General features: G+C 40.2%; 1 long non-coding RNA gene across 1 annotated transcript; it reads left to right on the plus strand.

The window, feature by feature from the left end:
• Positions 1 to 340: 340 nt before the first annotated feature.
• Positions 341 to 14,262, plus strand: LOC144307626 (uncharacterized). The gene is made up of 3 exons (XR_013374420.1): positions 341 to 781; positions 1,981 to 2,091; positions 14,065 to 14,262. It is a non-coding gene; the product is annotated as an uncharacterized LOC144307626 (long non-coding RNA).
• The last annotated feature ends 7,383 nt before the right edge of the window (positions 14,263 to 21,645 follow it).

The raw sequence follows: 21,645 nt of genomic DNA on the forward strand, positions 1-21,645 counted from the left end.
AAGCCAGGAACATTTACCCCCGGGTTCTCCCTCTCTCTCTTGCTCTCTACCTCCCCTCCGCTCTTTACCTGCCACCCTGCAGACATACCACACATCTCCACGCATCTACCCTGGCACCTGAATAAACATTTTCAAAACATTTTCTAATTCCCCCTTCCCACATCCTCTTTTCATTCTTTTCTTTTTTTTTCTTTTCTTTCCTTTCCCACTCTTTCTTTCTTTCTCAAAATGATTGGGCCCTCCTTTTTTGTATTCTAGTATAAACATGGAACAAATGTGTAGTTCATCGTAATGGACATCTGTTACATGAATAGTGGCGAGCTCGTATCTTCCAGATTAATCACTGTTTCTATTCATTTGGAATTAGCAACCTGTGACTTCAAGTGACTCCCTGCTGAAACAGAACACACATTCTTCTCACAGATGTATAGAAGTAGGAATAAATCTGCAATTTGGCAAGTGCTCCAGATGCAGAACACAGTGCATGCTTATAATAAGAAAATATAATAACTGTCTTAGACTCATACATGGTAACTCTGACAAAGAGGAATTTATATAGTCGAAACTTCTTGAAAACAGCCTCACCTGCATAAGTGTTTTCTGAGCTCTGGCCCCGAGGGCCTCGAGTTTCCTGACAAAGTTTTCTCCTGTTATTTGTCCCCCTTGGAGACTCGAAATTCTTCATCACTTAGAAGCAAGATAGAAATTTGGAGGCCATGAAGCATAACGGAATTATCGTCTGTAAGAGCCAGGGTCTTACTGGCTACCCTTCTTTGTCAAGGTATGTTTTCAGAAAGAGTGCATTTCTGTGTGTTAGGACTGTAGATCCAAGACATCTATCATGTACGGACCATTGAGTAGAAGTCTGTAGAAGCTAATGATTCACAGTTGTATCCCACTGTACTTTTACACAGAATATTGCCCTCAAACCCGAATAAGGAGTGTACAGCACAAAGTATTTGTTGAATTCATTTGTGCTATGAACAATGCTAGATTTTACAATGAGGCCATTCTTTCATTTAGCAATTCTTTATTGATCCTGTCTTATCAGAACCTACTGGTCCAGTCCTGATGCTGTTCTAATTTGGGGTATGAAGACATGAACGTTTTTTCTTAAAAACAGTTGTCTAAATGAAGGAACTATATGTGTGTACGCATGAGGCCAATACTGTGATAAAGCCTTTGATAGGCATCTGCACAGCAGAAGGGTCAGTCTCCCTTCAGTGGGCTATAGGCAGCAAGAAGAAATTCAGAAAAGACTAGAGGGGGAAGATGGTATCTTAGCAGAGTCTTGAAAGAGTTATTTATCTGGGGCCTTGGGGAGAGTATTGGATGTAGGGTGGGGACAGAGTGGGAATGTTACTGATTGTCTTCCTTAGGTTGCATCCTGTTTCTATTATGCTTCCAGAAACAAACTTAAAGTGTAAGAAATGTTAGTAGAAAAATTACACAGTAGGGTCAGGGTTTGAGAGGAAGAGTTAAGGGACAGTTTAGGCCACTAATAGTTCTTATAATCTGATGGTGAGAGAACATCAAGTAGTCCACCTCTGGTTTCCTATAATTGACTATGCTGAGGGTAGACAAGATAATAAGAAAATCATAGATCAAAAATGGTCAAATAGTGGGGTACCTGACTGGCTCAGTTGGCAGATCATGCAACTCTTGATCTCGAGGGTTCTAAGTTTGAGCCCTACGTTGGGTATAGAGATTACTTCAAAGTAAAACCTTGAAAAAACATTTTTTAAATGGTAAAATATTGGTAATTCCATAAGGTTCAGTCTGATAGGTATAAAATGTACATGGTACAAAAATGCCAAAGCACAAAGGACAGGGAAAAGTATGTCTCAGTCCTTTCCTCCTCCCCTGCTTATCCATTTCTCTCTTCAGAGAAGACCACTGCTAGAGTTCTTCCAAGATATATTCTTGCCATGTTCAAGCATTCCCATAATGTAACATGTTGTTAAAATGGGGCTCTTCCAGGGCCAATTTTGGCTGAGGAATGAAGACAGTGGCCACTGCATTCCAGGATACCACCAGGACAGTAATTCTCCATTGACCATGGAAAACCTAAAGAGAGGAGTCACTGACATGGTAGGTAAGAGTTAAGAGGAGTTTGTGTGTGAGGGAGGAGGGCTTCTTGGAGGAAGTGACACTGAGAGTCCCACCACTCCTTACCCTCCAGAACGAGGGCAGGGGGACTCCTATCCCTAATGCCTGGCCTACTGAGGGGAGCATCTGTGGAACCAAGCTGAGACATGTGAGGTCTGTTCCTTGCATCTGAGGAGCCAAGAGGGCTGGTGCCTGACTCATCTGATGAAGCCCAAGTGGCCTATGATCAGAGGGAGGGGGCTCTATCTGGAAGGGCTCCCTCCAGAGCTGCATGGATTCAGAGACCATATGTGGGGTTTGTGATGGGAATATTGGCCCACAGTTGTTCTAACAGGGATCTTGTAGCAGGGTATTGCAAGTTGGTTTCTCCTTGAAGCATAGCACGAGGAATCTAATGTGCACATGTCTAAAAGAGGTCAGTGCCTGGGAAGGGGAAAATAAGGAAAGAAGATTGGGTAGAGGGAGAAGTTGGGCCCCAGCGTGGGCCAGATCAGCCTTGGCCATCCCCATGGACATCTCTGGCATAAAATGGCCCATCATAATGGTCCCACTGGGGTTCCAAATAGCATGGATTTTATACCTTTACTTTGACCAACCCTCATTGGGTGTAGGCTACCCTGGGAAGGATGTGACCTTGACTTTGGTGGCTCTCTGCTTCTAAGCTGCAGCCAGCCAAAGGCTGTCTACCTGCATCACTCCCCTTAGCTGGGGCAACAAGCCCTTCCTGGAAGGGGGACCTGGATAACACATGTCAATGCCCATCACACAGGGCCAGGGTACCTCAGCATTAGCTCCAGCTGGTGGCAGGAGCTAAGAGGGGACTGGGATCAGTGAGTCAGCGGATAGGCCTTGGATATTTAAGCCTTGGGAGAAAAAGACCCTGGTGTCAAAGTTTCTGTGGTTTATTTTGTTGCTTAGAGATGGATGCTTGACTCCCCTTTGAGGATGATTGCTCTTTAGTTCTGGGGAAGAAAAATGACCAAAGCAGACCTTTTGGTTTTGCCAAAGAGAAACCGTAACTCTAAGTCATCTGCATAATTCTTCATTGTTGGCCAGAGTCATACCCTCACAGGAGGGGGGGCCTGGGGCTGGTGATGAAAGATGAACTGATGTTTCCTCTCTCTGTGTCCCAGGAGAGCTTGGGGGTGGGGGGGAGAATGATCAAAAACCCTCCCAGGGTGAGTGGATAGTGGGAGGTGGGCTCTACTCTGCAACATGGTGGGCACCGGGAGCCCATGTTTTGTCTTTGACATTTGCTTTTCTGCATTACGGTCCTCTCTTTTAGCCTTATGTGGTCAGTAAAATTCCATCAAATTATATAATAACTTATATATTCATTAAGCTATATGTATATTATTAACTTACATGGCTTCGGTAGTGCTCTGTGAAACTAAAGTGTTGGGGGCTGGGGCCCGCATCCCTGCTGGGGGCAGGGCTCTGGGAAGAGTTCCTGGGGCCTACTGGAGAAGTCTGGGAGACAGTAAGCACCAAGGTTCCATAGCCACAGGGCACTTGGGTGAACTGAAGGAATAGTCTAGTCTAGTCCCATTAGGAATCTCCATATCAGACATACTTGGGTTGGAGAAAATACCATGGCACCAGCTGGGGGATTCACCACTATTACAAGGACATAAAAGGGAAGTACCACCAGGAAGGAGGAGCACTTGGCACATCTGAACATTAGTGCTGGGGGGACTCTAGTGGTTTGTCTCCACACCATCTTACCCAGCCACTGCTTGGGTATCTGCAGTCATGCTCTTGTACTGTTGGATGGGGCCACGTACTTGAAAATGACGAACTTAAATTAACTTAAATTCAGATTCCCTTATCTGCCTCTTCCTAGCTGTTTATTCTCCTCCCTTCTGTACTTTTCAGTTAAGCATTGCTTTGATCAAGAAGCATGGTGTACAGTAGTAGAAGCGTTGCTCTGGAGTCATGAAAACTCCTATTCAACATTGACTACTTCCTATGGCCACAGGCGCTGGCACAAATCACTTCACTTCCCCCAGACTGAGTTTCTATAGTTATTACTTGTCAACTTGGCTGTAACTCTGTTTGCTGCTCAGATTGTCATAGATTTGACTGGTAGGGGCCTCTTTATACTGCTTCCAGTGTCCTTTTAAAATGGCTTTATCTCTGAGATATTTGATTTCTGACTACTACATGTCTCAGGCTCATCTTGTATCTTCTCTGCTGTGGAACCAAATCTAGAATTGGCTGTTTTCCCAGGAAACTATGATACCCTTCGGTGGGGATTCAAATTGGAGGCCAAAGTCTAGGGGCTTGGTCATCTATCTCTACTGGTCATTTTAGTTAGCATTATGCAACTATGTAAATAGAATGAGTGTTTTTGTGTATCAATCAGAAGACTATTGATGATTTATTGGTAAATGAGAAAAGCAAATTGTGTAGTAATAAAATACTATTTTGAAAAAAGGTTGAAAGGAAATAGGCACATAGTACAATGAGCCTAAGAAAGATGTAGAAAGATATGTAGAAACTGCTAACAAAACTGTGGGATTTGGGAAGAGTTAGAATGTTATTTTTGTTTGTATAGCTTGGTATGATATGATTTCCTACAATGATAATGTATTATTTTATATTCTGAGATCTGTTGAAATAATTTAAATCACACACACAAATAATGGGGGAATGCATTCAGACCTACAAAAAAAAAACTTTATTCCATTTTATTTTGTCCACCATAAGCTTTATGCATTGCTACAAATAATCTCTGGGGCTCTCTCACGGGGAAACATTCCTGATGGAACCTGTAACAGAGCTGCATTCTTAGATTTATGTAAATCACAATAGCATTGGAGAGCCTTGTTGCAAATATATGTAACTATCTGGTTAAAAGACACCACATTGTAGTCCAATGACAATTACTGTTTCAGTCACATAAGAAAATGTTATTTATACATATTTTCATATCTCCTCATTCAAGTAAAAATTGATTGTTGTCAGATTCTTAAGTGAGTGTACAGGTCCTCTCTTTTTCTCTCATGTCTGGTCTAAGGACATCTCAGTTTTACTTTTGACCTCTGTGAAATGCCAGAAGGAGGGGTCAGTAGCTAATTCAGCATCTATGAGTTGGTGATCCAATGTAGCCACACTAGGTAACTCAACTAAAATGTTCCCTGCCACTCCTCCTGGATCTCATTCAGGCTGCTGGACAACGGTGGCAGGAGTGTGATTTATTCTCAGCTTAAAGGTTACTCCTCCCTTTCCTCTTTCTTTTTCGTCCTGTGATAGATTGCCAAGGCTTCTCAGCAGTACAGAGGAAAACAGGCACACCATGATGAGGAGACTGTGGCCAATTTCTTATAGAAAATAGGCTTTAAACCCAGTATAAGTATTTTATTGAGAAATTAAAGTTTGTAGATGCTTTGAATTTTTATTAACAAGTTTTAAATGCTGTATTTATGAAGACGCTAACAAGCACTTAATTAGGATCTAAAACAATAAACATTAAATCTCCAACAATTTAAATGTAAATAATTGAGTAATAGTAATGATATAGGATTAAAGGGATATAGTTCTAGAACATTTTTTCAATGCTCTTGTAGTTAATATTTTAGAAAAGGTATTTTGGGGGATCCCTGGGTGGCGCAGCAGTTTGGCGCCTGCCTTTGGCCCAGGGCGCGATCCTGGAGACCCGGGATCGAATCCCACGTCGGGCTCCCGGTGCATGGAGCCTGCTTCTCCCTCTGCCTGTGTCTCTGCCTCTCTTTCTCTCTCTCTGTGTGACTATCATAAATAAATAAAAATTTAAAAAAAAGAAAAGGTATTTTGTCTGATATAGTTATATGTTCTGTGTATCCTCAGTGAACATTTAGTTGGTGTGTTAATACAGTTCCCTTAGTGATGATTTTGCCAGCTTCTTTTGGTCAGAGGTAGCATAGCATAGTGAAAACTGCACAGGCTGTGGTGTTAGGTCTGGGTTTGAATACAGCCTTGGTTAAATTAGCCAACACTTCAGGGACTTGGCTTTCTCAGCTCTGAAATGCAGATGAAAACATTGTCTCAAGGGTTAAATTACATTACGTATAGAGGAACTAAAATGCCTGTTATTTTAATAAATGATAGCTATTAATATATTTAAGTAAACATTTTATAGCTCTGTATTTCTAAAGAGTGAGCTGGTGAATGGATGCGATGAACACCTGCATAAATGAGGAGGAGATAGGAAACTGTACAAAGAAAGTAAAGATGTGGGTTAGAGGGTATTATGCTAAGTGAAAGAAGTCAGTTAGAGAGAGACAAATACCATAGGATTTCATTCATATATGGAATTTAAGAAAGAAAACAAGCAAAGGAAGAGAGAGAGAACAAACCAAACAACAGACTCTGAACTACAGAGAACACACTGATGGTCACCAGTGGCCCCACTAGGTGATGGGGAAGAAGGAGGGCACTTGTTATGATGAGCACAGGGTGACAAATGAAGTGCTGAATCACTATGTTTTATACCTGAAACTAATACAACGCTGTATGTTGACTAACTGAAATTAAAATAAAAACTCAGAAAAAGAATACTTCCTGTAATACGCTGAATTATTATAGCCTAACATTACAGAGAAAATGTCAGTATTTAAGTGAGCCTTCAAATTTATCACAGAACTGCATTGTATAATGAATCACTTATAACTATGGTTCATACTTTTACCAAAACAGAATAGATTTTCCTCGAGAAGATTCAGAGCAAACATATCCTTCTCAGAATTAATCATATTTCCTTCAGTCCAATTAAACTAATTGTTGCCAATTCACAGGAAATTTGGTTTGAAGAAAACGTTTATAATTTTGGGATATCATTCATTGGAACGCCACAAAAGTAGAACACAGATTAATAGAGAAACAGTTTCCAAACCAATGTCTGGGATTTTGTTTGGAATTATCCTCAAAACCCCAATTCTGGAGCTTAACTGGTAATATCAAATGACTTTCCATGTCAATTATTCCGCGTATCCCCTCCTCGTCCCTCCTTCTTGCTAAATAATGTTTCCTTCTAACTATGGTATTATTCATTCAACTGAACCCCCATGAATACGAAGCCAACTAAAACCCTCACATGGTGTCAGAGGTGGAAATATCAGCTCACATTTTTTATTGTGTTATAACGAGATATAGACTACACACTGTAGTCCATTTGTGTTGCATCGTTTTGGAAGGTCTTCTACACCACTGACACAGGCAGCCAATTGTGCCTTCCTGGAGTTGGAAATGTTACATATTTCAAGAAGCAGCTCTTTGTGCTAGTCTTTGAAATGCAAGCTCCTTTGTGTGCTGTTCTATCCCACCCCATTACTGGTATGAAGCTATATATTTCAAAAATGTCTTGCTTATGAATACCAGGCTGAGAAAGCACCCACGTAAGCATTTAGAAAGGAAAGAAGCAGACTAAACTGGATGAAGAGAAGCATAAATGAATTTTGGAAACCCTGTTTGTTTTTCCAAAGGCGATTCCTTGGTTCCTTTGCCACTCCCCTCCTCCCAATCCTTATGGAGCCATTTTTGAGCCAAAAAAAGGGGTGGGGGGAAGAAGCATAGGAGAAAAATGATGTTTCATTTCAACTTTCATAATGTAGTATTCCTTTCTTATCTTTGTGTGTTTCTTTTCATGTTGAACAAATAGTTTGCTTCTCTTGTATTTTGCCTGATTTCTTTATGAGTTTGCATTTTTAGCATTTTGCCACTGTGGAAACATTTATAAAACAATTTAACCTATTACTGATGTTCAGATTTTGCCTGTCGCTACCACTGGTGTCTGCCAATTTCCTGTTGGGCATGCCTTCCCTTCTACTCCACACAATCAAATCCCTTCCCTTTTCTTGTCTGGCCTGAAGACTATTGCACTTCTAGGATTTTTATCACTCTTATTACTGATTTGGGGACCTTTCACAATTTTGTTGCCCACCACTCTTATTTCAGTACTTAAGAAAATTCTGCAATAAGTAACACCTTTAATCTTATAGACTATCTCTTTGCAAATGGATTCATTTCATTTCATTATATTATTTATTAATTTTTAATATTTTATTTTAAAAATATTTATTTCTTATACAATATTATTTATTTATTTACTTTTAATTTTATTTAAATTCAATTTGTCAACATTAGGTATAACACCTAGTGCTTCTCAGTGCTCATCACCCAGTTACCCTATCCCCCCACCCACCTCCCTTTCTGCAACCTGTTGTTTCCCAGAGTTAGGAGTCTCTCATGGTTTGTCCTCCTCTCTAATTTTTTGCCACTCAGTTTCCCCCCTTCCCTTATGGTCCCTTTCACTATTTCTTATATTCCACATATAAGTGAAACCATATGATAACTGTCTTTCTCCAATTGACTTATTTCACTCAGCATAATACCCTCCAGTTCCATCCACATCGATGTAAATGGTAGGTATTCATCCTTTTTGATGGCTAAATAATATTCCTGTGTGTGTGTGTGTGTGTGTGTGTGTGTGTGTGTGTGTGTATACACCACATTTTATTTATCCATTTATCTTTTGAAGGACAATTGTGGCTCCTTCCACAGTTTGGCTATTGTGGACATTGCTGCTATGAACATTGGGGTACAGGTGTCCCAGCGTTTCACTACATCTGTATCTTTGGAGTAAATGCCCAGTAGTGCAGTTGCTGGATTGTAGGGTAGCTCTATTTTTAACTTCTTGAGGAACCTCCATGCTGTTTTCCAGAGTGACTACACCAGCTTGTATTCCCACCAACAGTGTAAGAAGGTTCCCCTTTCTCCACATCCTCTCCAACATTTGTTGTTTTCTGTCTTATTAATTTTATCCATTCTCATCGATGTAAAGTGGTATCTCATTGTGGTTTTGAATTGTATTCCCTGATGGCAAGTGGTGTGGACCATTTTTTCATGTGCTTGTTGGCCGTGTGTAGGTCTTCTTTGGAGAAATGTCTGTTCATGTCTTCTGCCCATTTCTTGACTGGATTGTTTGTTTTTTGGGTGTTGAGTTTGATAAGTTCTTTATAGATCTTGGATACTAGCCCTTTATCTGATATGTCATTTGCAAATATCTTCTCCCATTCTGTAGGTTGCCTTTTAGTTTTGTTGACTGTTTCCTTTGCTGTGCAGAAGCTTTTTATCTTGATAAAATAGTTTTATCAAGTTTATCAACTATTGGTTCATTATTGCTTTTGTTTCCCTTGTCTTTATAGATGTGTCTTGCAAGAAATTGCCATGGCCAAGTTCAAAAGTTTGTTGCCTGTGTTCTCTAGGATTTTGATGGATTCTTGTCTTGAATTTTGATCTTTCAGCCATTTTGAGTTTATCTTTGTGTATGGTGTAAGAGAATTGTCCAGTTTCATTTTTTTGCATGTGGCTGTCCAATTTCCCAACACCATTTATTGAAGAGACTGTCTTTTTTACACTGGATATTCTTTCCTGCTTTGTTAAAGATTAGTTGCCCATAGAGTTGAAGGTCCATTGCTGGGCTCTCTATTCTGCTCCATTGATCTGTGTGTCTGTTTTTGTGCCAGTACCATACTGCCTTGATGATTACAGCTTTGTAATATAGCTTGAAGTCTGGCATTGTGATGCCACCAGCTTTAGTTTTCTCTTTCAACATTCCTCTGGGTATTCAGGGTCTTCTCTGGTTTCATTCAAATTTTAGGAGTATTTGTTCCAGCTCGGGGGGAATGCAAGCTGGTATAGCCACTCTGGAAAAGAGTATGATGGTTCCTCAAGAAGTTACAAATAGAGCTACCCTATGACCCAGCAATTGCACTACTAGGTATTTATCCCAAAGACACAAATGTAGTGATCTGAAGGAGCACCTGCACCCCAGTGTTCATAGCAGCCATGTCCACAATTGCCAAATTATGGAAAGAGCCAAGATATCTATCAATAGATGAATGGGTAAGGAAGATGTGGTATACACACAATGGAATATGACTCAGCAATCAAAAGGAAGAATACTTACCATTTATATCGACATGGATGGAAATGTAATAAGTCAATCAGAGAATGACAGTTACCATATGGTTTCATTCATATGTGTAATATAAGAAACAGCACAGAGGATCATAGGGGAAGGAAGGAAAACTAAATGGGAAGTCATCAGAGAGGGAAAAGAACCATGAGAGACTCTTAACTCTAAGAAGCAAACTGAGGGTTGCTGGAGGGGAGATAGATGGGGGGATGGGATCACTGGGTGATGGGCATTAAGGAGGGCATGTGATGTGATGAGAACTGGGAGTTATACACAACTGATAAATTATTGAACCGTATATCTAAAACAGTAAGTATGTTAGATAATTGAATTTAAATAAAAAATAAAATAAACTTATGCAAAGATCAAAAGATCTAATGAAACGAAGAGAAACATCAAAGAAAAGAAATTCTCTTTCTCTCCCAACCTTCTCTTTTGTCATGTAGGCTTTGCCAGTTCTATTACTAAAGGGCAGGGAAAATCAAGGCAGAAATCATTAGGTGTCCTTATAGGAAAGGAAGGGACTCCTAGTTCCTCTAAGGAGAGAGGGTGACTCTCTGAAAGGGAGCACCCTGCTCTCCAGATCAGTATAAATGCTTAAAATGTGAGAATTATTTTGGCCTTAGGATTTCGGATCATTTCTTTTTCTGTTTGGTAGTAGAATAAAAGAATTACTTTTGATATCCATCTTCTCATTGTGGACTCTTTATTTTTCTGTCCTCTTCAGCATGTTCCTCAATTCTCTTTAGCACATTAACCAGAGGAGAAATGTATCTGGAAAAAATTTAGTTGGAATAGACCTTGTATCAAGCAGTGAAATGAAATTAGGGGATTATGATTATTATGTTTATTCAAGCTATTACCAGCTCCTAATAACACACACATATACTCAACTCGAGTAAGATTTGACTGACTGCCCACAAACAGCAGAGGTTTGAATAAAATGTTTAGAACCTAACTGGATGTTAAGATCACATTGTTTTCCTTCCTGATTATATGCTGTTATGCCTGATTTAGGATTATTTCAGTTCCTGGCGATAGAAAGGCAATTCAAACCAGATAGAGAAAAAATGGAATATATTGATTTCTGTAACTAAGAGAGAAAAGAATTAGTCCTGACTTCATGCATGATAGGATCCAGGGACTCATATGGTGTCATTAAGAGATATATACGTACATGTCTTTCTTTTTGTCTATCTAATCTTTTTTGTTTTTAATGGTCTTGGGGTTTATAATATTTTTTATTGTGATAAAATATATGTAACATAAAATATGCCATTTTAACCATATAATTCAATGGCATTCACTATATTAACATAAGTGTTGTACAGCCATCACCATTTTTTGTTTTGAAATCTTCATCATTCTAAACAGGATCTCTGTAACCAATCATTAAGCAGTAACTCCCCATTCCCCTCTCCTCCCAGCCCCTGAAACCTCTAATCTATGTCCTGTCTTCATCAACCTCTCTATTCTAGGTATTTCATGTAAGTGGAGTCATACAATACTTGTCCTTTGGTTTCTGGCTTATTTCAATTAGCATAAAGTTTATCCACGTCATAGCACATATCGGTATTTTATTTCTATTTATGGCTAAACAATATTTCATCAGAGGAATAGACCACATTTTGTTTAGGCATTCATCTGTTGGTGGACATTTGGATTGTTACCATCTTTTGGCTGTTGTGAATATTGCTGTGACAAACATTGATGTACAAATATCTGTTCGAGTACTTAATTTCCGTTCTTCTGGAATATACCTCAGAGTGGAATTTCTGTCTAATCTTGATTCCTCCTACCTCTCTGTGGCTTCACCCTCAGGTAGACAAAGGCAGTTTGTTACTTACTCCTCAAGTTCCCAAAAGATGGGAGAGATTTTCACTCCCATTGCCTATATTAACCCCTGAAGAGAAATTCATCTTTTAAGGTTTATTTATTTTAAAGAGAAAGAGAGCATGTGTGCATGAGTTGGGAGGAAGGGCAGAGGGAGAGACTTGTTAAGCAGACTCCCTGCTGAGCGGGGAGCCCAATGTGGGGCTCAATCCTATGAGATCATGACCGGAGCCGAAACCAAGAGTCAGAAGCTTAACTGACTGAGTCACCCAGGCGCTCCAACCCCTGAAGAGAAATTCTGATCATCCATATTCTTTTTTTAAATATTTTATTTATTTATTCATGAGAGACACAGAGAGAGAAAGAGAGAGGCAGAGACACAGGCAGAGGGAGAAGCAGGCTCCATGCAGGGAGCCTGATGTGGGACTCGATCCTGGATCTCCAGGATCACACCCTGGGCTGAAGGCGGTGCTAAACTGCTGAGCCACCCGGGCTGCCCTGATCATCCATATTCTGAACTCAACCTTTGGATGGGTCACTATACCAGGAAGAAGCTCCTTCATGACTATGTGACTAACAACCCACTGGGTTGGAGGGCAGTTCTCTATAGAAAAGGGATGCTCAGTGTCTAAAAATTTCTCGGTGCCAGTGGGCAGAGGTAAGGGATGTCCACTGCAATCTCATTCGTGGTATGGGCAGAAAACTCATCTTTGCTGTTTATCAGTGACCCTTGAATGAGAGAAATAATTTAAGGATGACACAGTTGGAGTTTTGACAAGAATGAGGGAAAACCAACTGTCAGTGTTACTGATTGGGATACCAACGCTATTGCCTCTTAGGAGAACATTTCGATGATATCTAGCATGGCTGAAAATGTGCAGACATTATGACCCAGCAGCTTGGCCTCTATTTGATCCCAGGAAAACTTCTTTCACTATAGCCTCTGGAAATGGGGGCAAGACTTTTCTTTGTGGCATTGTTTGTAATTGTGAAAGATGAAAAACCCCTGAAGGTTTCATCAGCTGGCTAAAAGATAAATTGTTCTGTGTTTATAGAATGGAATGTGATGCCACATTAAAAATGATATAGGTCTGTATGTATCAGAGTAGATAGGCTCGAAAGTATAACACTGGATGAAATCAAGTTGTGGTATCATAAGTGCTGAATTGATGGCATTTGTTTACATATCAGAAAACATACAAGACTGTATTCAGCATTTTTGAATACAATTTGGGATATATGTATATAAAATAAAAGTATAAAACCGCATACTGGACAAATTAAATAGTTACAGGCAAATGGAACAAGGGAAAAAATCAAAGAGAATTCAGTGTTGTCTATACTGTTCCTTTTTTTCATTTTTTAAAAAAGTTTTATGTATGTATGTATGTATGTATGTATGTAAGTAATCTCTATGCCCAATGTGAGGCTCAAACCTGTGACCCCAAAATCAAGAGTTACATGTTCCGCTGACTGAGCCAGCCAGGCCCCCTTTTTTTTTCATTTTAAAATTAGTTCAGTTAAAATGACTCAATGTGAACAATTGTTAATTTAGGCTGGTTGGTACTATATTGTTTTTTCTTCACTGTTCTATATTTTTTCAAACTTTTCACAATTAAAAAAGCACAGTGTTGGAGTTCAAATGGAAATCAGTTTTTTTCCTTTAATCTTCAAATTTAGGGGTATGTATGCAGATAGATGAAAAAGATAGATAGGTAGCATATTGTAATTTTTTTACTTGGTGTTTTTTTCCAAGTAATCATAAGAAGAGGCCCTTGCCAAAGTCTCCCTGCTGTGCTATACTGCTTCACGCCATTTTATGTCATTTCTGTGTTAGAGTACATTTTGTCCTTAATCTTCCCTGTGCCCCAGTATTCCCCTAACTAGCAAAATGCCCAGTGTGTTTCCCATTAACCTCAAAATTCCTACCAGGATTTAGTCTTAGAGCCCTGAAGTGCCTCCTATCATTTTAGCAAACAATCAGACTGCTCCCCAAACGTTAAAAGCTGGCAAAAATAAACTGCCCAAATCACTATTCCTAAGAGAAGAAAGTCCTGGGAGGTGAAGATAGATTTCAGAAACCCTATTCATACCATGAGGGAAAAGTCATTAAATAATTGTGCTTGAGGCAGTTGGTGACAGCCGTGTCTCTTTAACTTTTGCAGAAACGCTAACAGAAAGATTTGCAACATCTTGCTCGATTCTGAAGTGGTTAAAATTTTATAATAGGAACTTTAATGACAAGAAAAAGAGTCGCAGAAAGAGCATTGCTCACTGAGCACTTGACATCACCGCGCGGGAATGAGGATTGTCTTACACAATGGAATGCGCTCTATCCCTCCTCCGAGAGGGAATTTGGCTTGGTATGCAAATTAAAATATTGTTTTGAAAAATCTGTTGCATCAAATGACAGAAACATTTTTTTTCTAATCCGGCTCTTCGGCGCATTGTTGGCAGAGCAGTTGACAGCAGGCTCATGGAGTCGGTTCGTCTGGGCCATGCTCTTGGACTTTGTAATGGAGCCCAATCAAGCAGAATTGTCCTTTGGCAAAGATGCAAAAGAGCCCTAAATTCTTGAGGTCTCTGTTTAAATAGTTTTATTGGGCATAAAAGAAAGGAAGGATGATTTACTTGAGATGCTTGCAAACCCCTAAAAGCACTTAGAATTTGAGTGTTATTTTGCTCCCCCTTTGTTGGGAAGTTGGCAGGTGAGATAGGGGGAAGCTGGCTCGTTTTGGTAGGTGGCCTTCCTCTTCTCCTTTCAAGTTTACTCAAAGGGGTCTTTCCCCAAATGAAGTCTTCCAGTCTCAAGTTCTGCAACCTGGAAATAATTTGAAGCTATTCAGAAATGTTATACGTTTCACAGTTCTGCTCTGCAATGTCATCTGACTGGGGTTGAGCCTGAGTTCACAGGTGGGGATGCGGGGAGCGAACTCAATGCTCACAGCTCCTGCATCACGCTGGAGCAGTGCTGCCCCAATAGGGGTCCTGACCAGTACCATCGGCGTCACCTGGGAGCTTCTTAGAACTGGCGATTTTTAGAGGCCACCCTAGACCTAACTGGGGAGGGACCCAGGAGCCTGTGATTTAGCTAACTGTCCAGGTGATTTGGGTACACACACAAACTTGAGAACCACCGCTCCAGGGAAATCTGTCCATCTGGGTGTGCAGAGGCCCAACTCTGAGCCTTCCTTACTCTTCCTCCCCCTGCTGTGGCTGAAATCCATAACCAAATCCGTCATCAACTAGTTTGTGGTAGAATAATTTTAAATTGATTGCCATCATATGCAGGGGACTTTGGCATTATTTGGAATTTGCAGGGACAGGGTTTTCCACCAGAAGGTAAATGCAGTCATCCTGAGCTGTACTGGGGGGAATGTCAGTCTGGGATTTGTCCCCTTGTGAGGGAGACCCCAGAGAGTGTCCTCTGCTCTTCCGCCATGCTAGGTTATAGTGTCCAACTAGTACCTGTTTGTTGCCCTTTTTCCTTCAAGAGATAAACTTGAAATTAATATTGACAAAGTCTTCTCCTGAGATTGTCTCCTCTCATGGCTTCTGTCCCGTAGTTGCATTGCTTGGTACAGGGCTCTTTCCAGAAACAAATGTGGCCTCCTAGGTAACAGTCCTCAGACAGCAACACCTCTGGTTGCTGAACATAAATGTATGACACGTATCAGAATACCTACATGCAAGGAACGGAAAACTGTATCCAGATGCTTCGACTTCTTTTTTTAAAAATCTTGTGGAAATAATGTTCTAATTATTGATAGAAGACAGGAAAAAACTGACATTTATTGAACAGCTATTATAGGCCAAGTGTGCTTGCCACATGCTATCTCATCTGGTGTTTTGAGCAATTATGAGAATAGGTCATTTTGCCCAATTTATAGAGAAACAAAATAAATCTTTAGTTATTGTAGCAGTTCATTGGCTGTTCAGTGGTGATTTCTTTTTCAAGTTTTGTTAAGAGGGGAACTCAGAGTTACTGTGGGTATCAGGTAAGGTTATGTGCTCAGGGAAGGAGGGCTCAGTCTCAGGATATGAAATATGATTGGGCTTAAGCGGAAAGTGACTGTTATCCTACCTTTCCAGTGATTGATTTGAGGGTGGTCATGTGACCTGGTTCTGACCAATTAAATGGAAGGTATCCTCCTTAATAAAGTAGAGACCTGGACAAATAAAAGACCTCATTCCTTCGAACACTGGACTGCTATCTTGTAAGGATATAGTGCTTTGTTGGAGCTGCAACAGCCATCTTGCAACTATGAGGAAAAAGTGGAGGGAGAGGTGTAGGGGTTGTCCTGCCTGGCACTCTTCTGCTTCTGGATTTCGGGTTACGTGAGTTAACAAATCTGTCGCATGAGTTAACAAATCTGTCGCGTAAGCCACTTTTTGTTAGATGTCCTGTTGCATTCTATTAAAAGTATCTATTCTGAGAACACGCATGTTTATCGGGTACCAGGATAGGGACTAAAACCCAAGTTGGACTGATGGTAAACACCATCCTGGTTTGTTCTCTCTCTTACCCACCTCCCTTCCTGCCTTTTCTTTGAACAAAGGGAAACTTCATCTGCCATCAGCCTACAGAATTTGAAGTCATAGGAAATGACCCACAAAAATGAGAAGGTACTTGAAACCATTCTGTTAAGTACAATATATTCTAGACCAGACTGTGACAAGGAATGCTTCATCAGTATTTTTCAGGTAACCCGATACATTTTAGGGATGCAGGTGATAAACAACATTCTTCTTATAAAAATCCAGATAGTACACCAAGCCAAAATTGTCTCAATCCTGTTTTCCTTTCCAGGAGTAATCGTCCATTGCCTATTAGTCAGATATCTCCCTAGACTATTTTCTATGCGTTTGTATAATTACATGCTCAGATCATGATGAATTTTAGAAAACAAATAGTGTTATACAGCATATATCGTTCAGTGATTTTTTTAAAAAACACTTCACAGTATGTCTTGTAGATTCTTCTACATCTGTTGACTATGTATATTTTATTCTTATTTTATGTAGCCCACTGTTCTATAGTAGGAGCATGGCAGGGTTTTATTTGCTTCTCCCTTTAGCTAAAATGATACCTGGCACATAATAGGCACTTGATAAATATTTGTTAAACAAATATGTCCTTGAAGTTCCTAATTTTGGGGTGTTCATAATTTTTCCTTGTTTCAAACAATGATTCTACTTAAATTTCGGAGTCAGTTTGTCACTCTGCCCAAAATTAATCCTCTAGGGACTTTGATTGGAATTTTATTGGCATGAATTGACATTTTTGTAATATTAAGCTTTTTTCCATGTATTTTTTTGCATAAGTATTTCTGCAGGACAGATACCTCTGAAAGAAATTGATGATTCAGATGAGATGTGAATTTTTAAAATTTAGTAGTCACCACCAAAATTATTTTCAATGAAACTTCTACAATTGCCTGTACTACCAATAGGGTAGGATGCTGGCAGTCATGGTGATGATGGTGGTGATGTGATGGTGATGGTGGGGATGGTGTACTGGTGAGGGTGGTGGTGACTGGGAGGGTGGTGGTAGTGGTGGTGGTTATACTATATTGCAAAGGAACCCAGGGTTTTTCCATTTTTAGTTAAGTTCAGCTCTGATTATCCTCAGATACCTGATTGCCTTTAAATTTTATCACTCCTCACTTCAAGTGCGGAGGGAAGTACTGATTCTTCAGCTAAACTCGTGTTCAGAAATTTAGGCTCGCCCGAGAGTATACATTTTATAATTGCTACCAAAATATTGGGCCAGTCTCAGGGGAAATGCTTGTATCGCAAAATTGAGTAGTGCTGAATTTCTTTTTAGGAATCAGAACTCCTACAATCTTGAACAGCTGTTGTAAAGTGTCCTAGGATGGCAAAGGAAGACTTTTGAAAGGAATGGCAAGCAGTGAAAATAAACTAAATAGTTGACTGTTGGTTCATACTTATATAGCTGTCCTGCTGAGTACCAGGACTCTCAGCTGAACTGCTCAATGTCCCTGTTTTCTAATAAATAACCAGACTGTTTAGAGGTGGGTCCCTTAAGCTTAGAGGGAACACATACCTGGCTGCCTCCATTTAGACTGTATTATCACATTTTCAGCTGGCTATGAAAGCTACTCCTAACCTTTATCTCACTATGACTCACTCATCCTCTTAAACTCACAAGACTAATGGCAGATTAAAGACTGCTTTTGCTGCCATGTTGTGTATGCATGTCTGTTTTAGTTGTGTGTTTTTTTGACAAAGTATTTGTGTGCCTAAGGATTAATGCCCCTAATCGAATTAGCAATAAACCAGATCAGTTGTGATAACTCTTGAATATCATACCACATTCAATGTTGGCATTTTTTGTTTTACATGTAAAATTTCATTCTGAATGATAAATTAAGTGCTTATATAAAATGGTAGGAGAAGGGGTGCCTGGGTGGCTCGGTGTGTTAAGCTTCTGCCTTTGGCTCAGGTCATGATCCCAGGGTTCTGGGTTTGAGCCTTGCATCAGGGTCCCTGCTCAGTGGGAGTCTGCTTTTCCCTCTCCTGCTGCAGCTACCCCTGCTTGTATCTCTAAATAAATCAATAAATGAAATCTTTTAAAAATGTTGGAGAAATTATGAATATTCTGAATTATTGAGATTCAATGATTCAAATGTATCTTTCAACAGAAGGTCTGGAACTCTTGCATAGAGATAATATTTTAACCTAAATAATTTTTTTCAAGATTTTATGTATTCATTTGAGAGATAGAGCATGCACAAACAGGGGGAGGGACAGAGAGAGAAGGAGGAGCAGGCTCCCCAGAGCAGGGAGCCTAACATAGGGCTTGATCCCAGGACTCCGGGATCATGACCTGAACCAAAGGCAGATGCTAAACTGACTGAGCCATCCAGATGCTCTTTAACTTAAATACTTTAAATATGTATTTATTTATTAGAGAGAGAGAGAAAAACTCCAGCAGATTCCCCACTGAGTGTGGAGCCCAACTCGGGGCTTGACCCCAGGACCCTGATATCGTGACCTGAGCCAAAATCAAGAGTCAGATGCTTAATCAACTAAACCACCTAGGTGTCCCTTAACTTAAATACTTAAAAAAAAGACTTAAGACACAAAATATGTCCCCATGGGATGCCAAATATACTGTCATTATGATTTTACTATCTCTTATAATCCTATTGCCCAAAGGTCACTTTGGGGCAAAATCTGTTTTCCTTTGTATCTGCCAGAGGAGCAACATGATACCCAGCAGTCATTGGGAAAAGAGGCTATTTTCCTCACCTGATTATGAAAGCAGACTCTGGCCCATTTCAGGGAGGAACTCACTGACCTGCATTCTTCCTTCCCTTCCTGGCTGTCAGGCAGAGTGCTAACCAATGTGAGCTGAAGTGTTGGTGAGATGTTGCCTGTGGTCCATTGCTCTGGTCCTAGATGATTCTGGAAGGTCTGCTGCCTTCTTTGGGGGAGCTGCTGGGCAATGGGAATCCTACAGATTGATGATGAGAATACACCAGAGAAGATGCATGATTTTGATTGAATACATTGATTTTGAGCTGTACATGAAAATTAGAATGACTTTCTAGAATGCTTATTTTTTTAAATATTTATTTATATATTCATGAGACAGAGAGAGAGAGAGACAGACAGACAGAGAGAGGCGCAGAGACACAGGCAGAGAAGCAGGCTCCATGCAGGGAGCCCGATGTGGGACTCGATCCCGCATCTCCAGGATCATGCCCTGAGCTAAAGGCAGGCACTTAACCTCTGAGCCACCCAGGCATCCCTCTAGAATGCTTATTTTTAACTTTGAAAGCTATTCTTTGTCCATTGCTGGGACACTAGCTTGCATGTTTTGACCCTAAAGCAGTTGCATGTTGAAGCCTAGACGGAGAATGCACACAAGGAGAGAGGTACCTTCTAGAAACAGAGAACATAGCTGTAGAGAAAAGAATACCTGATACAATTCAAAGTGTGGACCATGGACCAGCAACACCCTGTAACCTGGAAGCTTGTTAGAAGTGCAGAAACATGGGGCACCTGGGTGGCTCAGTGGTTGAGTGTCTGCCTTTGGCTCAGGTTGTGATCCTGGGGTCCTGGGATCGAGTTCCACATCAGGCTCCGGAGCCTGCCTTTCCCTCTGCCTATGTCTCTGTCTCTGTCTCTGGGTTTCTCATGAATAAATAAATAAAATCTTAAAAAAAAAGGAAATGCAGAACCTTGGGCTCCATCCCAGACCTACTGAATCAGAATCTGCATTTAACAATATTCCTTGGTGATTCCTATGCACACTCAAGCATGAGCAGTGCTATTTTAGGCACTATTAAAACTAGAAGATGTGCATGTTCTCCTCTAGAGTCACCTCACTGCATAATACCATTTGCCATCACTATGCCCCAAGTCATTTCCGAGCGTTTGAAAGAAGCCTCCCAGGAAAGTGTTTGCACGGACTTGCATAGAGAAGTTAAGATCAGAAAGGCAATAACGAGATAATCAAGCAGTTAATGGTAGAGCTCTAACAAGCCACACAGTTGATAAGCTCTGTGTGGTTAGAATGGGAATCCCCAGTGCTTTAAGGGCTGACCCTGAACAATTATAGGCTGACACAGGGATTAGAGCAGTGACGCATTGGCAAGTTTTGGGTGAATCAGCATGAGATAACGCTGGCTAGAGACAGATGAAAGGATATGATCACTCATTAGGTGTGGGGTTGTGCCTTTTTTTTTTTTTATAGCAAGTCCTATCGTGTCTGCACCCGAGTGTTAAATGCTGTGAATAAGAGAAGTGCTTGTTTTATGTTGACCTTGGGTGGCCTACAGGACCTGGCTTTTAACTCTTATATTATGGACTCATTTTGGAGCTGACTCATTCTCAAGGTTCAGAAATGATGATATTTGACCTTGTGCATTTTAAAAGTGAGGCATAATTTAGCTACAATAAATTGCATAAATCTTCATTTCAATTAAGTTTTGACAACTGTATGTATTAACCATCCAAAACAAAATGTAGAACATTTCCATCATCCTGGAGAGCTCCCTTGTGCCCCTTTCTGCTCAATTCAACTACTGTTTTGATTTTCATCACCATACATTATTTTGCCTGCCTTAGAACTTCATATAAATGGATTCATGCATATCTGCTCTTGTGCTTCTTTCACTCAGCATAATATTCTTAAGAATCATCCATATTGTTTTTTATATATCATATTGTTTATCACGGAGTAGTATTCTGTTTTATGAACATACAAAGTTTAGCCACTTCCATGCTGATGAAGGTAGTCTTCAGTTTTCAACTTATCAGTAAGCCTTCTTTGATCATTTGTAAACAGGTCTTTGTGGACATATATTTTTATTCATTTTAGCTAATTACATAGGAGTGGAATTGCTGGATCTTAGGAAAGACGCATGTTTAACTATTTGAAACTACCAAATGGTTACTTGAGACTGGTTGTACTATTTTGCACTCTGAGCAGAAGAAATGTATGGGAATTCTAGTTGCACCATATCCTCACCAATACTTTTATGTCAGTCTCTTAAGTTTTGGTTTAATTTGCATTTCCTTGGTAACCAGTGGCATGGGACACTACTATTTCATGTACTTATTTGCCTTTCGTATCATCCTCTTTTGCAGAGGGTCTGTTCAGGCAACTCTTTTGCTCAATTTTATTGAGTTTTTATTTTTCATTGTCAACTTGTGAGAATGTCACAGATGGATTTCTTTCAACTTAGCTGGCATGCCCCCTGCCTTCAGTATCT

This window comes from Canis aureus, chromosome X (genome assembly GCF_053574225.1).
Source record: "Canis aureus isolate CA01 chromosome X, VMU_Caureus_v.1.0, whole genome shotgun sequence".
In the NCBI taxonomy this organism is placed as follows: Eukaryota; Metazoa; Chordata; class Mammalia; order Carnivora; family Canidae; genus Canis; species Canis aureus.